General features: G+C 38.3%; 1 long non-coding RNA gene across 1 annotated transcript in view; it reads left to right on the top strand.

Moving 5' to 3' along the window:
- Nucleotides 1-15,912: 15,912 nt before the first annotated feature.
- Nucleotides 15,913-23,457, top strand: part of LOC119242746 (uncharacterized) — a 67,646-nt gene continuing 60,101 nt past the window's right edge. Inside the window, exons 1-2 of the long non-coding RNA XR_005124556.2 lie at nucleotides 15,913-16,040; nucleotides 18,730-18,820. This is a non-coding gene — a long non-coding RNA (uncharacterized LOC119242746). The remainder of the gene's footprint in view (nucleotides 16,041-18,729; nucleotides 18,821-23,457) is intronic.

The raw sequence follows: 23,457 nt of genomic DNA, 5'->3' as shown, positions 1-23,457 counted from the left end.
TTGCATTGATCGAAGAGGGGTGAGTTACTAAGCCAGAGAAAGAATTAGAGAAAGAATTAGAATGATTAATCTGGAAGCAGAATCCTTTTTTATGTCTGGTTAATCGCAATGCTCAGAACCTTATGAACAATGCTGGATATTGAATTATTAGATTTGATGATTGAGGAATGAATTTAGAACTTAATAACAAGTCCTCTTAAGCTTTATAAAGAATCCCCATTTCAGCAATCCATAGATTACCTACTTATGTGATTAACATAAAAATGATCTGGTTTTGGTAATATTGAAAAAACAAAACCTTTGTTTCTCCACTTCAACCCCCCAAACCCAAGCTATAGGCTTTCTGGCATGGTTGTTCAAGTGTCATTGGAAAACACTGAAGTTCTGTTATAATCACAGTTTTGAGGAATTATTCTGGGTTGGAGCTATGCTTACTTGAAATGAAAAGATGATATTTGAGAGGAAGCAATTATTGTTTTGTTTTACTTTACTAAGACTGAATATTTTGCATTTCACTATCAAGAAAGCTCTCAAGTTTCTGTTGGGGAAAAAAGTACACGTTGAGTGATTGGCCGTATTTCCTTAAAGCTGATGCTTTATATCTGGGGACATGTCTGCAAGTTTACTTGAACAGTGTGCTTTAATACTCTTCAGTGGTGCTGGGGTCTGTGGAGGTTCCTGTCTATGAGGTTGGCAGGGTATGGGCTCTAGAGGAAGGGTTAAGATACATCATGTTGAAGCGTATAGAGAGAAAGCCACATATTCTGCTTTAATTTGCAAGTTTTTCCTTCTTGCCTCCCAGTTATGGCTGATGGCGGAGGAGGGGGCCTGGGCACATGGAGGGTGTGTTTCTTAAAGTGCTCTGGAGGGAGAGGACAGCATCTTGTTCAAAGGCATTCCCTATGGAGTCCATGTCATGATGACACACTTTGAAGCCTTGTTTTGACTTTCATGGAACCATCCATGTCTATTTTTCTACTGAGATCAGCATCTTCTTCTGTTCCCCAGTGAATCCAAGGGAAGTGTGAGTCATAGGCAGTAAAATCCCACCGGGAGCAGAACAGAGTTGTTGCCCTGTCAGACTCAGAGTTGGGTGTTTCTGCAGATTATGTGCTGCACAACAAATTTTAAAGGGAAAATTTTAAAGGGGTGTGTGTGTGTGTTATGAGTACATATGACTTAATCAGGATAAATTTAATTTTGAACCCATCCTGAACCAGGAAGCCTGGAACTCTGCCACTAATGGACTTCGCAATCTTAGGCGAACAACTTAGCATTTTGAGGCTCAATTTTTCCATTTAAAATTAAGATTATATGATCTCTAAGATCTTTTTGGCAAGATAATACTAGAATTTTTCTTGAATTTACCACAAAGAGCCAGAAATTTCTCTGAAAACTTGATTGTAACATATGATCAATCTGATGAATACCACCAATGTATGAAATAAATCATTAACAGGTGCATATGGTATTTGTAGTGTTATTTGTTTCTTAAATGCTAATCTTTAGTAAATTGCTTGATCATTTGGTATGCAACATGCTGTAAATGTATTACATACTGTATTTGTATTTTATATTTGGAAGTGCCATTGAGCATTGCATATGGTTGTTCTGAAGTTGTCAATAATATTCCCTGTGCATTCCATATGGAAACAGCCATGCAATCCTTATATGGTAATATCCCTTTTACTGTCAAATACAGTGTAATTAATGTCTTGTGCAGTCAGTGCATATGAGCCTTTGATTCTTTCACTTTCCCAAATTATACTTTTAAGGTGGAAATGGTGATTAGGAGAATTCTCTATAGTAAAAGGGCTATCTGCATCTATCTTTCTATGTATGTATGTATGATGTATGTATGTATGTATCTGTCTATCTAGTCTGTCTGATTCTAGGACTTCTATTTCTCAGAGAAAATTTTGCAATAATGTTAATTTTCCTAAATGTTTTTGGCTAGCAAAGTCATAAATATTTAATTGATATAGTTTTAAAGGTTAAATAGGACTTTTCAAGTCTTATTTCAACTCTTCAAATCTCGTATTTTATATATGAGGGCAAATTTTGATAATTGTGAACATAGATCTTTACCTGTTTCACATATCAATACCACTTGTATTGTGAAAGGTTGGAAATATTAAAGATTATGTTTGATAATTCATATCCTTTTGGCTTAAGTTGTATACTTTAATTTATGTGGAATATGGGATGGGATGCTCTGTTTTGTGTGAGACAGCATCAGTTTTTATTGTTTTGAATTCGCTATGAAGTGGTCTCATTTTCAAAGAGATATGCAGGACATATGCTTGCACATTCTGTTAACAGATAGTGATCCAAGTGGAGAAAAACATTTCCATGAGAAAAGGAAGTTGTATAGTGAAAAAGACCCTAATGATGTAGAGGATACTATTCAAAACATTCCAGATCATCGGCATCTATGATGTGTATATTGAAATGGTTTAAATCAGAAGTCTTCTCTTTGCTGTTGATTAGTGTCTTTAATTAATGACCTAACACATTCATGGAGCTATTTTCTTTAATAAAATCCTCCCGCTTCTGAAAAGGGTGTGTACATAAGACAAAGAGGGCCTTCTCCGTGATTGTTGGTGAAAACGTGATCTGTGTGCCCTGGTGTTCCATTCATTTCCCTGACTCATCTTCAGGTTCAAAAAATTGCTTATTTGTTTGGCTGTTTGAAAAAGCCTTCCAGTATTTTTTTCTCATGTCTGAAATGGTTCATATTAAAGCTTTCATAATACCCTTCAGTTTCTGTGTTAAATTGATGTTTAAATTGGAAAGAAAGTGGGAACTTTGGCAGTTTAGATAATTCCCTTCATCTGGTGGCCAGCTATGTTAACAATCACATCATATGCCAGCACTTAAACGAGATGAAAGGAGCCCTCGGGGCACTGAAGCTACATTTCAGGAGCATGGGGAAAATACAGTCAGGGTTCTTTGTTTCATCATTTTATTCTAGAAAACGGTAAATTATTTTGACCGGAATTTTAAAGTGCTAAAAGAACAATTTAAAGGTTATGTGGTGGCTTAGCTGTGGAAGGTGAATGTGGATTGTTGATCAGTATGCTGAACTCAGAGTGTTCAGCCCTGTGTCAGCAAATGATGTCTTTTATTCCCTGTGTATTGAGTGCTGTGAGGAAATGGTGATATTGTTAGCATATGAATAACATCAAAGCCCTCCACTGGAAGATAAACCTCCATCTTCTGAAATAGAGTGCACAGCTTCCCCTCACGGGTTGAAGTGCCTCCCCTTCTAACAGTGCGCTCTGTCCAACCCCAGAGCGCTTCCTTCCAGAACAGGCAAGTTGATATTCAGCTCTGGGGTGCTGGTGCATGACTGCACGACTGCACATTCCGTCACTTAGGAGAAAACATTTTCACATCAGATTGCCTTTCTACATGAAGGGGAGGAAAGCTATTAAGTCTTTTTTTTCCCTTAAGTTTGTTGCGGGGGTGGATGTGACATTTTCCTTAGAGGTCCCACAAGATGCTCCCAAGCTTTATTATTATTTGTCCTAAAAATGAGAGGCTGATCTAGTCAGTTGACAAGAAATAGAGTAGATAACTGCCTCTTCATCTCTGAATGTAGACATGACTCTTCTCTCTGATGATGAATTTCTCAATCAATACTGACATGCTGGCCAGACACAATTTAAAAGTAATGCACCAGTCTCTTTCTTCTCTGTGCATATTATTGGAGCATGATAAGCAGTTTTCTTCAAGCCCCTTCTCTTCCCGACTGTCCTGGTGATCAACAAATGTCATTGCTACCCAAAGTGAAATTTTAGTTCAGCTGCAGAAATACTGGGGCTTTTAAGAGCACCAGCCATGTCCAATAGGTCTGGGGATGATGAACTGGATGGCAGCCCATGACAGAGCAAGTCATTCCAGATGCCTGGGATGTTCAGCCTATTAGTTCATGGGGGCATGTAAGGAATAGTCAGCTTCCATTAATGTACAATTTATTATTGGCCAAGATGCTTTGGGTATGATGTTGCTAGTCATTTTCTGTAACGACTTTATTTATAGAGGAAGTCTTCTCTGAAAGGTACATGACTGGATCTTCATTTCTGAGCTTTTATGTTATGCTGACCAAAAATGTCTGTTGAATCTTAGATCAATGTCATGGGCTATATTTTCATTTTTGTTACTCTTGGAGTCCTATTTTTTTTTTTTTTTGATTTATGCTCCCAGCTATTATATTAACATTCAGTAAAGTTTAGGTTAGCAGAATTCCAGCCTGTGGTTTAGAAATAAGCAGAGCATAATATTGACATGATTGATTTCTAGTTACTTGCCCTATGGTTTCTCTTGCTTGTTTACAGACATATCTGCATACAAAGGCACAGAAACAGCACATCCGATTTTATAAAGAGCTGAGTATACTCTTGATGGAGAGCTGTTTTATAGTCATTGTAACAGAATTCCTTTTCTTACTTTTGTCTCTCACCTGGGACACCAAGTTATTGTTCTCATGCTCTCACTGAGTGATATACATTGAGAAAGTGAATCTTGGTGAGTCAAGCTTGTCTGATTGTTAGATTCTGGATTGCATCCAAATGGGAGCTTGGATTCGAAAGAACTAGCACAAAGCCTTCCAGGACATGTTAGGAATTACAAGTACTATCTCCAGATTTTCTAATTAGTTTTCAAGACAAATGTTCAGGAAATTACAACAATGCACCTGATTCAGCTCAAATTTTAAACATGGTGGATTCTAATAAGAATCATTATTTCTACTTTTAGATGGTTCCATTTTAGGTATCAGCTTATTTATTTCTTTTAAGACTCATATCCCTGTTCTGTCTCTTCTTTAAATGCACATATTGATCAGTAACTGTCATTATTCTGAACTGCATTTCCTCTCTGAAGGAGAGGCACCTTCACAACATATAACTATTCAAGGAAATAAAAAAGACACCATACTTAATTCAGTAATGAATAGGTTTATGTGCATGAGAAAGTGTAAGAACCTGCTTGTTACTCTTTTAATTAGTTCTTCATACTGTCCTGTGGCAATAATTTACACATTTAAAAGAATCTTTTATGCAGAAGTTGGGAGGGCAGAGGTTGAAAGAAACCAAGTGATTTCACTGATAAAAAGAATAGTCTTACCTAATGATGTCAGAGTTGGATGAACTGATGATTTTATATGTCACAGATTTCAAGACATTTAAATTACTCTAAAGTTATTGCCAGTTTTCCTGATTGTTTGGGATAGTTATAAAATATTACACTTAAAGATTAATCCTCAAGCTGGATAATTGGAGTGGCCTGTAAAAATAAGAAATAATCATTCAAGCAGATAAAAAAATCACTTGGCTAAGTGTTGTTTTGAGACAATAGAGTACAGAAAAATAAAAAGTATGTGCCCATTTGAATAGGTCATATTTGTTTCCCAGAATCAGGGCTCCAGTGATTTCGTAGTTTGCAAGTCTAGTGACTGATTTTGGAGCCTGACTAAGCTTTGAAAACATCTCTATATACTTCATTCTATAAATAATACCAATAAGCCCACTTATCCAAACTCACCCTTTTCATTGACTGTGAAAGAAATCTTTTTTAAGGTCACAGAGAAATTTCAATTATGAACTTCAAAAAATGAAATAGAGGGATATTTTTGCTACTGTGGTAGCATGGACTTAAGGAAAATTTAATTTCAAAACAGGAGAGCATCTTGGAGATAGTACACTACAACTCTTCAGGAACAGCTTTATCTATCTGCCCATTAAAAAGATAAGGTACATTTTTTCCTTTATTAGAATTATATATTAATTGATCAAATGATTATTTGGGGGAGTTAATAATCAAGAAATAATTATAGAATGATTGGTATACTTAAGTACACTTAAATATATTAATGTCAACACTCAATTTGAAGATAACAGGAAATTAATGCACACATCCAGAGCTGCTGAAAGAAACAAGTAACCTACAACCAACTCTTGAGACTCACCAGGAACATCCCAACAATAATAGACCTTCTTCTCATGACTTCATTTTCTAAAGTCCCCTGGTCCTTTATTTCAATAAAGCCAAGGTGATAGTGAACACACATGGGACTCCTTAGGAGGCTTCTCAGAGCTTCTTTTGGTGTTAGGTGTTGGACCAGATGTTCTTTTAGTCTTGGTTGTGCATCCAGCTTACATAAAATATGCAAATTACAGCCCTATTATATATGAAATATATGCATTTCAAGTCCATGTAAATAAAGAAAGGTGAAAGTATTCTCTCTCTCTCTCTCTCTCACACACACACACACATATGCACATCAAGAACTTAACATCCCCCATTCTGATGACTGCTCATTGACCTGAGGGGACTACCTGAGTTTCTTGCTACAATTTGTAAAACCCTTTGTGATCTGACTCCTGGTAACCTACCCAAGTGATCATTTACCGTACCCCACCTCACTTTCTGTGACCTAGTCATGTTCACTTAATAATCATGAAATATTCTGCAATCCTAATTCAAAAGCTACACATGGAAGATGAGGCTCTTGAACTTGAAAAGAAGCAGTCACAGTTGTAAGAGAAAGTTGACAAGTGAGTTTCAGAACAGGATAAGAAGATCCTGAAGGTCAAATGCTGCAGAGAGGGCAAGTGTGATAAGGAATAAAACAATGCCTGTTGTTTTTTTTTTTTTTTTACACAAAGAAATGCACTAGATAATAAGAAATTGCCTGTATTTGTAAAATTGGAAGCACAAATTAAGCAGCGAGTTTTTAATTTTTATAGTGTTAGAGTCTATGTAAAAATAGAAAAAGACAATAGACATTAACTAGAGAATTTAAAATATAATCATTCTGTGAACTTATTGGAATTAATTTAAGGGAGACAATGATAATGGAAGCTTTTTGCTTTGAATCAAAAAGAGGATGCAAAATAAGGAAGTGGAGATAGGTTTTGTAGCAAACTTTTAAAATCAGGATTCTGTTGCAAAGGAGCAAAAACAAAACAATGCGGTGACTAAAGTTGAGATAGAGTGTGTGTGTGTGTGTGTGTGTGTGTGTGTGTGTGTTTAAGGTGGCGGAGATGTCTGTATATGGATAAGAAGTCAATGGCACACTAGCCCTTCACACAGACTGCTTTCTTTCAGGCCTGCACCCGCTGTTTGACAGATTCTGCAGACATTTCTTTTTTTTTTTTTTTTTTTTTTTTTTTTTTTTTTATAGAGGCATGTTTTTTATTTATTTGTTTGCTTGCTTGTTTGTTTTGTTTATACATGCACTGGGTACAGTCAGAAGCGCGGAAGGGTGAGAGAATTCACCAGAGCCAGAGTGGGGAGCAGAGCAGGCAGAAGGACCGAAGTACACTGCTGAGGGGAGCAGCGGGCGGCAGGAGAGGTCTGCACGCCATGTGGGACCCTCCTCCGGTGGCCTGGGAGCAACCGGGGATCGAACCGGCGCCGCAGAGGCCGCGGGCAGCTTCGCAACCCAGCACTCAACCGCTGCGCCACCGGGGAGGCCCTCTGCAGACATTTCTTAACTCCAGGGGATGGTATCATTTAGGTTCTTAGGGGACCCTCTTTTTCCCAAACAACTTACATGTCTACTGACTCTGCTGCTTAGCTCTGAATGCTAGGATATAGCCTCTTCCTCCCTTAAAACACTTCCCCCTCACCAACCCCCTGCAAGAATCAATTTCCTGGGGCCTAGTTGGTGGTGCAGGCGGTTGAGCGCAGTGCTGTGAAGCTGTCCGCAGCCTCCGCAGTGTGGGTTCAATCCCGGCCGACCGTGGAGATACCCACATGGTGCAGCAGACCTCTCCTGTCTCTCCTGCTGCTCCCCTCAGCAGTGTATTTCAGTAGATCCGCCTGTTCTGTTCCCCACTCTGTCTCTGGTGAATCCTCTTACTCCCCCACCTCTGGCCTACACCCCAGTTCTTGTATGCATAAATAAATAAAATAAATCTTAAAAAATGAAAGATACCAAAAAGAAAGTCATCCTTTTTGCGTACTTGCTGTTAAAATTTACTATTATTAATACAGATCGTCTGGGACAATGTTATAATTAGGAGGTTTAAAATATATGCTTGTAATTGCAGTATTTAATTTTATAAGGATTACATTTACCAGTAGTTCAAATTAAACAAATTACAAAATGAGGCTATTCATTGTTTTCTCCTCTAGACTTTCAAATTGAAAGCATAAGCTAATCCCTCCATGTTCAAGTTAAAGAAATAAGGCTATTCTGTGGTCAAAATCATATTAAAAGACTCCATATGGTCAAAGTCTGAAGTTTTACTTCAGATAACAGACATCTAGAAAGTTCATTAAGTTTGAAAACTCTCTATTGTCTATAAGTATCCAAGCACCATTTTGAACCTGTAGGATTACTTTAGGGAAGTTGAATCCAGAATTGCCTGTGGGAGAAAGGGATGGTGGATATATAGTTATAACTCAGGTCACACTGAATATTGTACTATAAATATTGTACAGTAAATGGTGTAATATGGCAAAAAAAGGCATTGTTAGTCATTCAGGATTTTCAAATAACTTAAGACCAGTAATTAAAAGACTCAGAATTCCAGCTTTTCTCACTGTTTCATTCACTTTTACTTGACAAAGCGAATGTGAAAATAATCTAAGGTGTAGCTGGTCAAATAACTGGTTATTTTTATGACAGGAAAGTTCTTTTTTATTATATTCGTGGTTGAATGAGGTTTTTAAAGAGATCGCAGACACAATCTTATAATTAGTGAAATAGCACACCAATAGCCAATCTATATTTTACAGATATGATAAAGAAGAAACTTACAGTCTTGTGGAACTTCTCCTATTTATTCAAAAATTGAGGTTTCTCTTTCAATCCAATTGTATAGCCTTTGGGATGGAGTGAAGTACCATGAGAAATTTCAGTGGAGAGTGATTTTGACTAGATGATTGAAATGATTTTTGTCAAACAAGCATCAAGGCATTGGATCCATCATTTGAAGTTTCTTTATATTAATATATATTAAAGGGGCAGATCTTTGGTAATTTTCTTGGATTGTAACAAAGTTATTGACATGGGTAGAAGTTACATAGATCTGTTGACTAAACTGACTATATCTAAAGTTCCCTGAACTGCTACCAGCTACACTTTTTAAAATCCTGTGTTGCCATTTTAACTTGGTATGTTTCTAATGCCCTTTCGGTTTTTGATTTGATCAATTTTGTTATCAGAGTCTGGGAAGCTAGAGAGAAGAAAAAAGGAGTAAATGTTCTGTAAGTCATGTGTCTATTCTCACACCACCTCACCTCACTTACTCTCCAGCTTCATGAGCAGAATTTATTGTTTTTCCAGTAAGTACTAAAAACAAGTGGGTATCAGATGCTTTGGTAGCCACATGTCTAAATAATAGTAATTATTTTGCTTCTAGCTTTCTCTAATGTTATTTGATTTTGAGGACTAATGGTATTTCTGTTTTATCCCACAGTAAATATAAGTTTCACTAAATCATTAGGGTTGGGCTCTACAGTTACAAGAGTATTGATTTTTTTATGTAAACCAGCAGAAAATGCTAACTGATCATATAAAATGTTTGAGAGTTTATTGGACTTTTCTAATGACCACCTTACTTTTAGTCAGGTAGCATAAAGACTGGAGATCATGGGCTAGGGATGGGTTGAAAGTGCAATGAGAGAAGGGAGGGGCTATGATAAATTCTTTGTCATTCTTTCATACAAAATAAAAAGTTATGACATATTTGTGATTCTAAAGAGTAACAGAAATACAGCTTCAGTGATTAGTTGGTGTCTTGTGTACTTAGATTATATGATTTAGTAGCTATGCATTGGGTTTTATGCACACAAAAGTCAACCAATAAAAAGAAAACAGAATAAATGACACTTTTGGCTATGACTTCTATTTCATTATGCCTAGTAGCTTTAAAAATATAGAAGCACAAGTGTTAAGTGAAGAAATTAATATATATGGGGAACCCTGAAATAGTCCTTCTATTTTGGAAAATTAAGTTCAGAGTATCTAATGTAGGAATTCAATAAAACTTTTGGCCTTCAATATAAGATAGACCATAAATCAATGAAGTTTAAATAGTTCTGCTCTCTTGAACACCTGCTTATCTGTCTTGAGAAAATTCTGTAGTGTTTTAACCATCATTTTATGACATTAAAAAGTAATGCTCACTATTGCAGTACTTGGAAAGGCTATTAAAGTTAAGGGTCTGTCAGCCATTCCATTATAAACCCTGATTTCCAGGAGTTTAATATAACCCAGACATCGCAAGTAATAAACCCTAATGCAGGAATCTGAAACTTGGATCATTATTTTCTCTATTTAAAGGCCAATTGCCCCACAAAGACTGTCTCTAGCCATGGCAAATATCTGTAGGATAAGTTACAATTTAAAAAATTTACCAAATGCTATTTTTTCCTTTCTGTAGTATTTTATTTCTAACATGAGAAACCACCCCCATCCCCTCCCCAATGCAGGCTTTGTGTAAAATAGCTAGTGATGAAGTGAATATATATTTGCAGCAGACAACAGAATTTCTTGCTTCTTTCCATAGAGAAGAAACTTTGGGTCCATAAATATGTCACATTAGGTCTCTATTGTTGTTGCAACAAATTGCCACTAACATGGTGGTTTACAACACCATAAATTTCAATCTTTTGGAATTTAACAGAAAAAGCAGCACACATGTATACATGGTCTCTGTATGACGTTTGATCTTTCCTATGAAAGATTCGAAGGAGCCATTAATGGGTGACCTAGGAGAAGGGCACACTATGCAGAGGAAGGTCAGATGCAGAGGAGGTTAAGAGAGATTGTTGTGACCCATGGGAAAAAAAGGACATTGTTCTTGAAGTGTGGCTGGTGAGGGCAAGAAGGATACAAGCTGAAGTTGGAGAGGAAATCAGGAATTCCTTCCTTCAGGGCTCTGTAAGTCATTTTAAGGATTTCAGAATTTATTATATATAAATTTATTGGGAGGCCTTGAAAATTCAGGGCTTGGAGTAATATGATTATTTTTTAAAAGACCTTTTTGTCTGCAGTGTGGATAGTTAATATATTATAAAGACAACAGTTAAAAACAAAAGACAAAGTGAAGCTTTGCTATGACCTCAACAGGCAATCAGGGTAATTTGGACCACAGAGGTGCAGTGGGGGTGAAAGGAAGTGAATGGATTCTAGGCAGATTCTGGAAATAGAAATGACAGAAGTTAAAGGATGATGAATGGGGGTCTATCAAAAAAGAAGAACTGAGGACAGTTAAGTAGTTTCAGGGATTGTGGTAACATGCTAAATTGGACATAACTAGAGGAAAATAGTTTTGTGGTAGGGGCATCAAGACTGTCTTGTTTTGACATGTTAAAATAAGACATCTACTAGATATCACATAGAAATGTAAAGTTTGCAGTTTTGCATAAACAAGTCTGGAGAAAAAAAGATTTGGACTGGGCTGCGAAGCTGCCCACAGCCTCCGCAGCTCCAGTTCGATCCCCGGCCACTGGCGAGGGTCCCACATGGTGCACAGACCTCTCCTGCCACGCCCGCTGCTCCCCTCAGCAGTGTATCTCATCAGTCTGCCTGCTCTGTTCCCCGCTCTGGCTCTGGTGAATTCTCTCACCCTCCCGCGCTTCTGACTGTACCCAGTGCTTGTATAAATAAATAAATAAATCTTTAAAAAAAAGAAAAAGATTTGGACTGAAAATAGAATTTGGGCATTATCAACATATTGGTGATATTTAAGATACTGGACTGAATGGGACCTCCGAGGGTGGAGATGGTCCCAGGGAAAGTTGGGTATGATACAGACACAGGAGTAATCATTGAGAACAGTAACTAGAGCATTGTAAGGGCAGATTAGCATTAGGAGGGGCAGAAAGTTCCTTGAGACGTGAAAGGAGTAAAAGTGAATCCGGAGCACAAATGGCTGGGCTAGAGTTTGGTAGGCAAGCTTTCCATTGTATCAAGAAGGAATTTAGGATTGTGCCTTTGTCAACACCTTGTTTAAACTAAACATTTTTGTGTTTTTTGCCTTTATACTTGTAACAAAATTCCATACCTTCTGCCTCGGTCAGGATCAGTCTTTGGCGCTAGATCCAAACTATTCAAAATGAATGCAACAGCCTCATGGTTTATCCCAGAATTTTTTTTTTTTTTTATAATTCTCTTACGTGTATTTTTCCTTTGACTTTTTTTTTTTTTAATGGAAGGGTACATGGATATGACAAACACAAATATTCACACACCTTAGCATTAATAAATTGGTATTTTCATCTGCTTTCTTTTGTTAGGAAACAAAACATTACAGAGCTGAAGGTCTCTTCACCAACACTTACTGTGTCTCCTCTACTTTCCCAAACCACCCACCAGCAAGAATTTGTGGGTGCTTTCCCTTGCCATCAATTACTTAATGACTTCACACACTTGCATATAATTCCTGAACTATAGACAGCAGGATTTTTGTGGTTTTTAAATGTACATTAACAATGCCATACTTTATGTAGCATTTTGCACATTTTTTAAAAACTCGTATTGTTTTTTTAAAAATCCAACCCTGTTTGCGTATGTAGATATTGTTCTTTTATCAGTGATATTGAATTCCAGCATTGAATTAAACACATTTTGATTATACATATTTTACTTATATATTTAAATGGTGATGGACATCTATGTAGATTCCCATGTTTCCCATATTACAAACAGAACTGCAAAGTCCTACATATGACTAACTTTACTCTCTCCATTATACCTTTTCTTATCATCGATAACATATGGGGGTGTTTCTCTCATGTGTGTATCAGCAAATGAATCTATGAATGGAGGATATTTGCACTCTGATTGGATTCTGCCATTGGCTCTACTGTGTGACTGTAACATTTCCAATGCACCCCACCCCCAACAAATGGAAGAAACTCTGTCCTAGTTCCTCACTAGTAATTGGTTGTGTTAGTATTTACAAACACTTGCCCATCTGACAATCAAAAAAAAAAAAAAAAAAAAAAACCACCAAAAAAGCAAAGAAGCAAAAGTGTTTGCTGCTTTGCTTGTTTCCATGGAGTTGAGCATGCTTGTTGACTGAAACTTCCCTCCTTTTTTTAAAATATAGTTTGTGTTGCTAATTATTTTTAATTGTACTGTTAATTTTTTGTGAGGCAACATTGTTGTACAATTGAGAGGTGTAGGATTCCACCTTTCATGTGCATGTTACCATGTCACAAGCACCACAACACCCGTAGTCCTGTCCTTCTAGAGGGTACCTAGGCAGGGATGTCAGTTTCCATTTCTTAGATGCCTTTCTAACATTTATTTTTTTTTTTGCAATTTCATTAATGTAACTTAATAGACTTCCTGTCTTTTAAGAGGAAATGGTGGTTGAATAAATTCTTTTAATGTCTGAATATTTAAACTCATTCCTGCCATCCCCCCTCCCTCTTTCTCAAGTAAGAAATTCTAATTAAGTGTTTATAGTTAAGGGCCTCCCTGGTGGCGCAGGTGGTTGAGCACAGCACTCTAAAGCTGTCCATAGCCTTGTTAGAGCGGGTTCGATCCCAGCCAGGGAGATACCCACATGGCATGGCAGACCTTCCCTGTCTCGCCCGCTGCTCTGGTCCTCTCACCCTCTTGCCCATCTGGCCTGTACCCTGGATCTTGTATGCATGAATAAGTACATCCTTTAAAAAAAAAAGTGTTTATAGTTAACATATGTGTTGTGCAACCAAGTCAAGGCCATTGACCATCAGCCTAACAGTTTAAAAGAGAATTTTGGAGCCCATTGCATCATCTTTACAGGTTTTATTTTTTTAGAACTGGGGTGTAGAGGGCGGGAAGACCACAGTGCAGGTTTTCTGATCCCATGCAGACTGGGTAAAGGAGGAGTCAGAGTCCTCAGTGGTTTTTGCAGGTCTTTTATTGGGATTTATCCAGTACACAGCAGGCAGGGGTGCTGGGGGCCTGCTCCCGGCCCCCAGCAAGTCTTCACTCTATCTGGGCTCTCTGGTGATCTCGGCTTCTCTTCAGCTTCTGCTGCTGCTACTGTCATCCCTCTGACGCCGCGCTTAAAAGCCCAGTCTTAGCCCAGGTGAATCCCATCTACGTATGCCCACACCCTACTCCAGGTGCCGCCATCAGGCATGCATTCTGGACCTCAAGGATCCATCATCTATCCTGATGGTGGGAGGGCGGAAAAGCCTGACATTCTTCCTTACCCTACATGGGGTACATACAGGCTGGAGTCGTGAGGGGTGAGAAGATTCACCAGAGAGACCAGGGAGCAGAACAGGCAGATGTACCGAAACACACTGCTGAGGGGAGCAGCTGGGAAGACAGGAGAGGTCTGCAGCGCCATGTGTGTTGCTCCTGGCCAGCGGGGTTCGAACTTGCACCACAAAGGCCGACGGCCTCGGACAGCTTCACAGTGCAGAGCTCAACCCCTATGCCACCAGAGAGGCCCCATCTTCACAGGTTTTATTGTTTTCTTTTTTTAAAGATTTATTTTATTTATACAAGAACTGGGGTACAGGCCAGATGTGTGGTGGGGGGGAGGTGAGAGGATTCACTAGCGACACAGTGGGGAGCAGAACAGGTATTCGGACTGAAGTACACTGCTGAGGGGACCAGTGGGTGAGGTAGGGTGAGGTAGGAGAGGCCTGCCGTGCCAAGTCGGTTGCTTCCAGCCAGCGGGGTTCGAACTCGCACCGTAAAGCCCGACAGCCTCGGACAGCTTCAAAGCGCTGTGCTCAACCCCTGCGCCTCTGGGGATTCGCAGGTTTTAATAGTAAGCAGGGCAAACAAACCAGTAGGGAGACAGCAACTTGAGTCCCTCCCCTAGGGTGACACTGACATTTTATCCCAGCTTTCCTAGTCACAGGGGTGCACACTTGCACATGCGCACACATCCGAGTTCAGGTGTCCACACACTCCCCAGCGCCTTCTACAGTCAAGGCCGCAGGTGATAGCCACAGAGGCTAGTGGGGTAAAACGCCTGGTTAATTCCATTTACTGTACAGTATGCTTTATCTTAGCTGATTTTAATCTGTTGCTTTAAAAAAAAATTTTTTTTTTGATTCATAGATCCTGTAGATCTCTCATTTCCATGTAAGTCATTATCACCCAGGACTTCCCTGCCACTTCTGTGGAAATCACTTGCCTATGTTCTCATGCATGATTATCTATTATCTAGTGGCTAACATACTTATTTTCTCTTAATACTTTCACGGTTCTGGTCCCTGTCTTATTGCACTGTTTTGATGGTTACCAAGTGAGTTTAATTTCATTCCAGTTTAGCTTTTTCTGAGTTATCTGATTTAATGGATTCAACCAAAATACATTTGTTGAGTTCTTTATATGTGCTGGACACTGTTAGGAAATGGATCACATTTGTATCTATCATAACACATCCTGACTTCCTTTTATTAATGTAATTCATTATTTTCATCTGGACACTTGGACTTTATTATTTGAATACTAGAGTATGAAAACCTTGTTGGAGGTAGGGATAAATCTTAACTTGTTTCAGATGGGGGGGTTAAAACTTGTAAACATCTTGGTTACATGCAGAATTTTTCTGATAAGTTTTAAAAACACATGAACTCATCTATTTGAAAGCTTACTGCATGCCAAACCATGACTTTTTAGCATTTATTCCAACTTACTCTTTTTTCATAATTTACTCTTAACCAACCTTCTGATAATTCCATCTGAGAAGACATTATACGGAAATTTTTTTCCCTTTTTGTCAGTGTAGGGTAAGGTAAAAAAGTATCAGGCTTTCTGCCCTCCCGCCAGTAGGATGGATGACGGAACCCTGCGGTCCTGAATGCATGCCTGATGGCGGGCACCTGGAGTAGGGTGTGGGCATAAGTAGAGGGGATTCACCTGGGCTGAGACTGGGTTTTTAAGGGCGGCGTCATGGGGATGCCAGCAGAGGCAGAGAACCAGAGAGAGCAGCACCGCGAGAGCAGCAGAGACCACCAGAGAAGGCCGGAGAGCCCAGACAGAGTGAAGACTTGCTGGGGGCTGGGAGGCCTGTCAGCCTCCTCCCGGCCCCCCAGCACCTCTGCCTGCCGTGTGCCCGGTAAATCCCAATAAAAGCCTGCAAAAGCCACTGAGGGCTCCAGGACTCTCTCCTCCCTTACCCCGTCTGCATGGAATTATAGGAAACCTGCCCTGTGGCCCATCCTGCCATTATAGTCAGGAAAACAAAAACCTCCCAGCCCCATATTGAAGGAGCTTAGGGAGAATAAGTAAACGTTTCACAGAAAGGATTTTCTCCTTGAGGTTCCTCATCCCTTGGCCCTTCTCATTTCTCTCATCTCACCTGGTGATTTATTGGCTTGAAAAACATGGCTATCAAAAGCCAATTGAGCCTTGTCTGTGCGAACAATGGCCGATGTGGGGCAGGACTCTCCTCAGCTCTGAGGGAACATGCAGGCAAAGTATGTAAAATCATGAGAATATCTTTATCAGGCATGTGAATTGTAATGTCTCGGTTTGGGAAAGGAAGTAAGTGGACTAAATTTTATTGCCTCTAAAATAGACTCTCAAATGGAAGCCCCTCTGCTCTTAACTTGAAATTGGCTTGTTTGGGTTGGTAATTCAATCCCTGTGGCTTATGTGATTATTTCAGGATTGGGGGAGTGTTACAGTGTTAAGGTGTAAGCCAGGGGTTATGTATGTGATTGTGCCGTTATGAGTTTACAGTTGTTTGAAGTTCACTACTGATTTTATTAGAAACATATCTGGGCTTTTGGGAGAGAGCCAGGATTTCTCGAGTTTCAAGTAGTGTTGTAATGGAGACGTTTTGTCCCTTGTAAATACTAAGCAGCATAGATTTGTATTGGTAATCACCAAATTTTCAATCCAAAGATCCCTCCATTCAGCCCAGATGTCTGGTTCTTATCCATTGTCAGGGGACAGAATCTAGTGACAGTGCATCACCCGGTTACCATGAGCCTTTAATACCTCACCCCAAAGGCAACGTATTCTTGAAGTCTTACAGCTACTGCATCTGGCACTCTTTAAGTCCTGTGGGCTTTTCCTTCTCATCTCGAGGGAATTTAGTGCTGAAATACTTTCCATGCCACGCAAGACAGGAAAACACAGCATTTTGCCTCAAAATAACCTGCTTTCTTTTTTCAAGAATTTTTTAAAAATCATGAACATATGCCAGCAAATGAAACCTGGAGGATTTATAAATGGCATTTCCTGAAGGGTTGTTGTGTGTTCATACTTCTTATTGGTTGCACCTAACTTAACCTAGGCATCTTTCTGCATTCATTTACCTTTAAGTTTTTAATATATTGTTTCTAGGCTATTTTTGGAGTCCCCGCAGGAAACTACCCATATGCAAAGCATTGCTCAGGAAGACCATGTGTTTTCAGTGATGAATCAAACAAAGCCTCACAACTGATGCTAATGGAGGAGAATCTCCTTACAAAACCCCTTCAATCCCTTTGCTTTCTCCCTCCCTCTACTTCTCAGCCACTTCCCCATCCCTCTCCACTCCTTGTATCCTGAGCCAGGGAGACAGCTGTTTTCTCCCACACATGGGAGGAGAGGATGAATACTAAACCGTGGTATCTGGCTGTCTGTCAGAACAATAGCAAACGGCACACCTGTCAGCCTGTGGCAGGCAGGGATGGTAAAATGACTAACGTTGTTTTCCTAGTTGACAACAAGCCACCAGTTCCATTTCTCTCTCCTTGAGTTCACAAAGGCTTACATTTCTCCCTTGAGGCCCTGAGGGAATTAAGCAGTTTTACTACTGCTTCTAATAAACAGCTTCCTTTAGAGGAGGTGACTTTTGCAGGGCAGGCTTTATTGCCCCCCAGTACCCTTTTCTCTACCCTCCCTGGAACAGTGATACAAGAATTCTTTCTGGCTTTATAATCTCTGCTTTGCATCTGTAAGCATTTTTTTTTTCTGCAGCCACTCTGGCTTCCTAGAGGCAATCCGAAAGCCCCTTCAACTAATGGCTCATTTAGCGATCAATTTGTCAAATAATGTTCACAGATGTTTTTCTGATGGAGCAGCATGCAGTGCAGGTAATGACTGAGTGAGTGATCACTTATGATAGGTGACAGGATCAAGGCATTGCTTTGTCAGGCAGCTCAGGATTTGGGGTTACTGGTCAACTCGAGAGAGCCACGTTCCTTTTTATTTTAGAAATATTTTAAGAGCCTCATGGTTCCATTCCAATTGAGTCATTGTCTTGCAGCTTCAGTAGTGACTTATAGCCACATCAGGAAGAGTCTTACTGATAAGGAATCTAGGGGAATGTAAAAGCCATGGCTCCCTTAACACTGCTTCCTGGCTTTCGCCTTTGACTAAAATATTGGGGCTGAGAGCATAAAAACATCACATAGGTAATATCATGGTGGGCTCAAAACTCTCATACTTCTTCACATTTCTCACCTACCAATACAATTCAAAATCAGCCAACAGGAACAGTTATTTTAACAGTAAATGTGGAGAATTCCATAGCTGTTAATCTGGGATGATCTGTCAAAGAACTAAAAGAATGGAATCATACTTAACTTTAACCACCAAAGCCAGGACAGGAGTGCTGAGCTGAGCAGTCCAAGATTCCCAAAGCTGTGTACTAGCTATGCTTTCTTTCATGGTTGTGAAATGTTTCCATTACCCTACAAATGATTATAAAACCTACAATGAGTTTAGTTTCTGGAGCATTGTATTTTGAGTATAGTTTAATAAGGTGTGACAAAAACACATAATTTCTCCACATGTTCTTCCATTGTGAACAGATCTTTCGTGCTAGACCAGATGATGTGAACAGGACCAGAAGCTTTGGAATTGGAAATAAAGAATCAGCAGCAGACAACTACAACACTGAAGGTATGAGGAGAATTTTAAAATTACTAGTTGACCGCAAAGCAGTCACCGAAAATCTTTATCCTCTGCTTTCAACTCAGTTTGGCTTTCACCAGAGATAAACAAATTTAATTATATCTTACATGAAATGTGAAATGTTTTGGAATGAAAAAGAGGATCTTGAACAAAGATGGACAGAATCCATTTAATAAGAACATTAATAAGGAAAGATGCGTTGAATCGATGTGCAGCTGTGGGTGTTACAGGATAAGGCTTTCTGCTGCTCTTGATGAGCAGGAATTGAACTGTTCTTCCAACTTGATGCCCCAACCTTTTTTTCCCCTCAAGTGAGCTGGCTCATTTATTTTAATGAGAGTTTCTGACTAAGGAGAGAGACTGGCAGAGCTCTGCAACTGCGCCTAATCCATTTCAGCACTGTCTGAATCTCTTTTATGCTTATGTTGTCTTCGAACACTGCATGAGGTTACTAAAGAAGAGGATCTGCTGGTGCTTGTTAAAATTGCTACATTTGTGTAGGGTGGAAATAACAGTATTTAGCATTCTCAAAGATATTTTAGGTGACTTACGGTATACAGGAACACAGATTTCTGAGCTATAATAGACAGTGTATAGAAACAGGTGAGTGAAATACTCCAAAAGTTTCCTCAATGGCACTAGCCCCCAATGCTCTGAGAGTTGGCATTAAGTACCCTTCTTTTTGTATATTTTGGTCCACATGTGGAGATCTTAAACTTATTTATTTAAATCTTGGGGCAGTGTCTAATTGCCTTGACTTTGCCTGTGGGATTCGAGGATGTTGGAAATTGGAAGTTTTTATGTACTTCAGTTTTCATTTGGAAATTTGATGAGGATGTGTCAACGGTTTTTCTAGGCAAATTGATATACCGTTTATTGAACACTGTGAAAGGATCAGCATGGTAAAGAAAAAGAGCCAGGCCAAGTTTCTCACAGGCGGGAAACACTAGTACTTTGCAGATATTACCCAATTTATTCCTCAATACAGATCTAGATGTTATCTGCTTCATAGGTGAAGAATCTGGAGGTTAGAGAGATTTTAAAAGTTGGCAACACAAACTGAAATTTTAGTCTAAAATCTGTGCTATTATAGACTTTATATTAGTTTCAGGTACATAGTATGGTTTCAACATTTGCATATTATATGATTGACTGCTATAATAGGTATAGTATACATTCACATTTTTTTCTTGTAAAAACTCTATGATTTACTCTTTTTTAGCAACTTTTGAATATGTAATACAGAATTACTAACTACCTTGTATGGAGGGAGGATGTTGAGTTTTGATCAAGTTGGCAATCAAATTTCTAACAGATCTTGATTTTTGTCAGCCCTGTCTTCTATTTGCTTGTATGGGTCCAATTTGATATGTTTTTCTTAATTCTAAACATGGTCCTACTGTATAGTGTGATCATGTTTACTAATGGCATGATCTTTTGTGTTCTCAAATGAATGACAGGTGGTCAGGGAAGTCTTTCTATTCTGGTATAGCCAGAACTTCAACATGTTCTACCATTGCTTAACCTCAGCTAGCTGCTTTGCTCTGCTTGAGCTCTCTACCGCTTGTTCCATGGTCCTCCATGGTCCAGAGAGGGGTCCCAAGAATGAAAATACGATAACATCATTTTTGTTGTTTCTGGATATATTCCCTCATATATTACTCCTGGTAAGTTAGGAATCATTCTATTGAGATTTTGATTGGTTTGCTTTCAATCTCAAGAGAGTCAACATTTTTCAATATAAACTCTGTTTAAGAAAAAGTATATCTTTATAGTAAGTCAAGCTGTATGTCCCTCAATTGCTTGTAATAGGTTCTACACTCCTCAGTTTGTATAAGGTATAATATATTGTCTCTATTACCCACAAGCTGTTGTGGATAAGCTTTTTTCCCCCCAGCTTTATATGATAAATCTTAATTACAAGAAATCGGCAGTTTTGTATTTTACCTTAAATGAGTTTTTTAAACTCTTATTTTCTTCTAGTTTTCTAGCAGATTATTTTCTTTCTGCATATCTAGGTAAAATTTGTTTTTCACTACTTGCTTATATTGTGAAACTGTAATAAATAATTTCAGAATATTGGTATCTAAAATCATCTTATCACCAAATTTAAGGGTATTTCAAAATTAAATACCATGATGTGTGCTATTTACTAACAAGTTAAATATAAGCATAAGAAGTTATGTATACTTCTCGCACTATTTTTTAAAGTTAAATTTTGATAACTCATCTAATACACCCATGACCTTCATAAACATTGTCCCATAGCTTTTTCTTTATTATATTATTAATTTGGTGATTACTATAATGATACTCTAAAATGTAGCCACTTTGTTTTTTTTTTTTTTTTTTTTTTTTTTCTGAAACTCCCTTGCATGTTGGCTATAAATTTTTGGTCAACAATGTATGTTAATTTGTTTTCCTTTTATTTGCTGTTTTTGTCAGATTTTCAATTTTTACATTGGTGGTCATGGTAAGGTGAGAGCCAATTGTTCACTTACAATTTCTGCCTTCTTCATTATTGTTTCAGTTTTCTAGTCCTTCCTGAATCAGTTTTGGTAACTTCGTTTCCTAAACATCATCCTTTTTCATTCAAAAATCAGAAAATAGATCATATTCACAGGCATGTAACTACTAATTCTTAATTTCATGAGCCAGAAATAACCTTCATTACTATTTTGGGAATATTTTCTTCTTTTCTTCTTTTTTATTATTAAAACCTGTACTGTTCACCTCTATATCTTGTGTTGCCTTCAGGAAGGGGGTGATGAGTTGGTCGATCAGAGATCATTAAGTTTTATCCATTATGTTGTTTCGGGAGGTGGAGATGGATGTGGAAGGGTGCTGATATGGCTCTCAGTGGTAGGAGCACAGGAACAACAGAAAAACTGCTGTACACATGGATTGGAGAAATATATGGACAGTGGGAACTTTTCCACCTACTGCAATGAATTTAGAGATAAGATCCTCTTCAGAGCAACGACTCCACACAACAGAATAGAAAAAATAAGGCAAGTAATTTCAAGAACCATATTCCCTGTGTTACAAAGAGAGAGGGGCTCTTTTGAATAGTATAGAAATCCTGACAGAAAGTGATAGTAAATGTTCTGAGCTGATTCAGGTGGAAGAGTCAGATTCTATGACTGCATCATAGTGGTTCAGTACATGTAGATGCTCTCCTAAGCAATCAAAGATTTTGTTTTTGTTCAGACATTCTAAATAAGTACATTTAAGTAAGCTTGGAGGTTAAGCCAGATTGGGGGACTTTGGCTCAGTTGCCTATTTTTATCTCAGCGATTTGTAGTGTCTTTGTATCTCTAACCATGGGTCAGATACTTATTTCGATGTCATTTGCTGGTTTTATGATTCTAGTTGAATCTTCTTTTCATGAGTTGATATATTTTCCTAACATTACTGTGACAGTGAGATGAATACTGAGGGGAAACAAACAAATGCATGCTCCTTACTAATAAGTAACCTACTAGCCAAAGCTAAGAGGAAATAGGATTGGCAAAGATGTTTTTCTGGGCATGTGAAAAAAGTAGAAGTGGAGAGTCAGTTCTATTGAAATTGACATAGCCAGACTTTAAAGAGAGCCTCAAAGGTAGACTAATTAGGTTGGTGTTTCTACGCTGATTATAGTTCTGTGATATTTTATAATCCGTTAATCTCTAAGTCAGAATCTTCCTCAGTAGTGGAAGTCAATCCTATGTCATAGGCCTTGAGTTTCAACTTAGATAGTCTAAACTGAATTTATAAATTGTAATGATTATTTGTTCAGTTTCTTCTATATTTGGGCCATATGTGCTAAGGACGGGTGCTAGAACAAAGAATGAGACAAAAATTTCTATGCTTATGCGGAACCCAAAGTCCTTTGGGAGAGCTTATGGGTCATCATTTACTAATACCTCAAGACAAGAAAGGACAGACTCCATTTTAACAAATACCATAGTAATGCATGTTCTTAGAAGAAAGGGCACTATAGAAAAGTACAAGGAAAGTGGAGGGCACCTAAAAATCTTCCTCTCTGAAATAACTATAATCAGGTAAACATTACCTGTTATATGTAGACAGAAAGATAAATAGGAACAACTAATCATGTAAAAGTGGAATCTTGTGTATGTTTAAAAATGAAATAGCTAGACTCAATTTTACTTAAATGCAAATAAAAAATGTACAACTACAATGAATGACAGCAAAGGAATGGATGTAACATCAAGAATTATCTTTTTCTCTATTATAAGTGATATAAAAATCTAAAATATCTGTAGCGTTCAGATATAAGAATATTTATTTATTTATTAAAATAATAAATTTTATTTTTATATTCCCCATACAATTGCAACCCCCCAATTCTGACCCCAATTCCTCCCCTCCCGCCCCCCACCCCCCAAAAAGTATCTCTGGTTCATAGTTTTTTGTTGATTTTGATTTTCACTTTCTTATAGTTATTCATTTTCCTGGTCCCTTATTTAAGTTTTCTAGATTCCTGCTATGAGTGAGACCATCCGGTACTTTTCTTTTTCTTTCTGGCTTATTTTGCTGAGCATGATCCCTTCCAGCGCCATCCATGTTGCTGCAAATTGCATGTGTTTATCTTTTTTGAATGCTGAGTAATATTCCAT

This window comes from Talpa occidentalis, unplaced genomic scaffold (assembly GCF_014898055.3).
Source record: "Talpa occidentalis isolate TD23 unplaced genomic scaffold, MPIMG_talOcc4v2.1 talOcc4.13, whole genome shotgun sequence".
Taxonomy (NCBI): domain Eukaryota; kingdom Metazoa; phylum Chordata; class Mammalia; order Eulipotyphla; family Talpidae; genus Talpa; species Talpa occidentalis.
The sequence above is the reverse complement of the archived record's forward strand: the minus strand, read 5'-3'. Positions and strand labels throughout refer to the sequence as shown.